We start from the raw sequence: 3,839 nt of genomic DNA on the forward strand, positions 1-3,839 counted from the left end.
AAAATGTCATTACCTAAGAAAAATCAGCCACTATGCGGGCACCCAATACACACTTCTCTGGACTGTGCGGCTGGTCCCGGCGGAGGTTCGAGTCCTCCCTCGGGCATGGGTGTTTGGGTTTGTCCTTAGGATAATTTAGGTTAAGTAGTGTGTAAGCTTAGGGACTGATGACCCTAGCAGTCATGTCCCATAAGCTTTCACACACATTTTGAACACACTTCCTGGCACCTGTGGACTAGACAGTTTTTACTGTGCTAACTATTGAATTCCTTTTTTTTTTTTTTTTGGAAATGTAGTAAAATAAAAACAGGTAATTTATGTTCCACCCTTTCCTAAAATATTGTTTCTCCGACAGTTAGTATCCACAAGTAACCATTCACCTAGCTGAAGGAAAAACGGAGACTTTCCATCTCGCCCCATTCTTGTTCGTTTACGAATGATATCTCACAATGTGTTTCCTCGGATTACGGAAAAATACGAAGTATAAGGACTCTAGGGCGTATTTTGCAATGTTATTGAAATTGTTGAAGTGCATACATCGCGACTTTCAAAATGACTCCAATGACGTTACAACTGAGCAGCTTAATGTGTTTCCGCAGTATGGCCACGCACCGAGACTTCAAAGGTGATGTACAATCCAGACCTCCCGCCGCACTCCTTTCATTCTTACGACGACGTTACGAAATGAATTCTTCGACGCCGATTACAAAATGTCGATAGTAGGTCCACTACGACCTTTGACAGCTGCAGAACAATATTTCACTATCCTTTGCATCCACTCCTATCCGTAATACCCCGAATACTACTACGTGGAGCTGCTGCGCAAACAGCGTCTATCTGTTGTCGATCAATGGCAGGCTTATTCTGGAAGACCTCAGTGCCACATCTACTAATTTTATATTCCACAAGCTACTTTTTGGCGTCTGGCATAGGGTACTTCTGAGACATCGTCATTTCACCATTTTACAATTCTATTCCAAAGTGATGCGTGGAGTGAACAATTGTCGAAAGACTCAGTAACGAACCACATTTCTGTTATTATGTTGTGGTGATTTCGAGACATGTATGCTTGAGGCTTTTAATATGAGGGTTGTTCAATAAGTAATACAACCCACTTTTTTGGAAAGCAGGCTGTTTATTTTCAGAATTCCTGTACACCTTATTATTCCCCACTCTTTCGGCTACAGAAACCTATTTTGCAACATAACCTCCGTTCACTGCGACGGCCTTACGTTACTTTACTGAAATGGCCTTCATGCCAGCATGGTACCTTTCTACCGGTCGGAGTAATAATCTCCCCATCATCCACCTACTGCTTCCCTCAGAATGCATCCTTTATCCTTCATTGAGAGTGTTCGGACATTCCAACTTGGTATATGTTTGACTTTCTTTAGACTGCACCTCCCCCGCTATTGGACGGACACAAAGCCGGGTGATATTGATTAACGGTGATAAAAAGAAGACTCAACCCTTTTTCTTTTACTGGCACTTCCAGAAAATGCTCTGTTTACAAGCAGATGGAAGTCAACACATGTACTCGGAGTGTTTCCCTGTCCACCTAACCGAAGTGTACATGTTACCTATACGGACAGCAGTTGCGCTGCACCGATGATCCGCTTGGTGGGATGTTGGCCGCTGTGAAGGCGACGTACGTGGCGTAACGGCCGATCTCTGCCTACGTAGTTGACACACTATGCCGACCGAAAACTCCTAGGGTTGAAACTACCTCAATGCAAGACAAAAGATGACTCAAGGCTTCTGTTTTCCCGCTTCGACTCCAGTATTCCGCCGTAAAGAAGCACTTCCGTGTATGTCAGACACCAGAGAGAGCTAAAGACTCGTCACTTGAGTAAACAGAATAACAATTCCGCATTAAGGTGGAACATCTACAGCTGTCCTTTCGATGTTATTTATCAAATAGTTACCAGTTTCGGTGAGTCAGTTCACCATATGCAGCCCTTAACTAACTGCCACAGAGAAAAATCTTTACGCATTCTCAGTATTGAAAGCAACACTATTCGAAGTCTAGCAGCCAGATTCTCCACTGCGGCTCTCGCCAGCGAAATCTCTAGTCCGATACCCAAAGGGAACCTGTCTTCGATCGATCCCGGCACTGAAGTGTAATTCTCCACGCAACATCCTGCTCCCTCCTGGATACGCGGCGTATACGATGGGGTCAGGCGACGAATCCCACCGGCCGTAGCAAAACAATTGCCTCCCTCTACATGGGTCATAAGTAGGTCACCTGAAGGTCATATTCCCTTCAGAAGATTTTCTGGAGGTTTCCATTTTACCTTCTACAGTCCTCAGCGCTCCGCCAATCGAACAAGCGTCTTCACTTCTCGGCGGGTGTGTGCACTGGCGCTTTCTGTAGGAAAATTCCTCAGAGGTCAACTCGCAACCATCATTTTTGACGCCGGACATTCCTTAATACTAAAAGTACGTCTTTTCGCCTTCTTCCATCCCGAGAACAACCTTCTGATCACTCTGTCTGCGCTACAGTGGTTCTGCGGCCTCCAGCATTGTAAACCGCCCTGCTTTCTTTCTCGTGGTAGTAAATGTCTGCCCTGCAGGACGCGGCAAGTCTTTTCCTACCCGCTCTTCAGCCGATAACGGCATGTGAGGAACTCGTGGCCAACTTCGCCCTTCCTGTCAGTGCTCAGTTCTAATTGACTCCCAGACTTCTAGTACTACAGAAACTGTTAGTACGTAGTGCTAGCCAGTATCAGCCAATGAAATGGTAAATAATTCAATTGTGCATCGTATATAGTGATGTAATGCATGTACAAATCTAAAAGAATATTAAACGTATGGTGGCAAAATCTGTCAATCTACTATGATCATTGCAAAAATGAAGCTAGACCCATCGCAATGCAATTCGTTGCGTAGATTAGTGACATTAAAATACATAAGTGATTTAGGTTACAGAACTGTACATGGTCTGTGTGTCTTGTCTATCAAGACGGTTGCGAAGAAATCATGCAGTACGCTGAGGGCATTTAAACTTTCTAACATGGTATCAGAGACAGTCTATGTGGGTTGTAGACCAGTTGACAGCCCTAACTTGTAGACAGCATTAAAAGAATAAGAGTAGCCCAGTCGGAAGAGGGATTCCTTCTGCAACCATAAACTGAACCGCTCAGTATGCCACCGAGAGTGGTCACAGTACCATTACAGTATAAGTTGAAGCGATTTTTCTTTTTCTGGCTTCATCCCGTGTCTTCGGGGGTTCGATATCTGATTCTGCATTCACGCACGCCCAGCCCCCCCCCACCCCCCTCATCACGCCCCCCTCGCCACGTCAAGAAGATATTTCGTTATTCTCTATCGCAACTTAAAAAATACTATTAGTAGCAGAGGAGTTGTAAAAACCTGTACGAGTCGAGCAGAGAGATGACATAGCGCAGAGGGCGCATATGCAATCTAATGCCAGCAGGGTAAAGTAAGGCAGCTCGCCACTGTAAGGTGCTGGAACCACCCTGCGAAGTACGCAGCCGTAGCCAATAGTCTGTAACTGTGTTATAAATGTATAGCCGTAAACAATTTTTCTTTGTTTGTAATAATCTCTATATATTGTTAAGTAGATCTTAGTTTTAAAAGTATTATTAACCTTTGTAATTAGAGCTGTAACGAGTAATGGCCTTAGGGTTACGTTAAAATATAAAGGGACTTACCCGTGGAAGGGTAAGACTGGAGAAACGCGACAGAAGGTTCCAGAACAGTTCTCTTCGTGAGGCGGAAGGGTTGTAAAGTAGCTTGTCGTGCGGTTTGCACGTACTGTATTGTGTGGTGATTAAAATGAGCACAATTACAGTTAAACGGCCTCGGATGTACGGGAA

Source organism: Schistocerca americana, chromosome 7, assembly GCF_021461395.2.
Source record: "Schistocerca americana isolate TAMUIC-IGC-003095 chromosome 7, iqSchAmer2.1, whole genome shotgun sequence".
In the NCBI taxonomy this organism is placed as follows: Eukaryota; Metazoa; Arthropoda; class Insecta; order Orthoptera; family Acrididae; genus Schistocerca; species Schistocerca americana.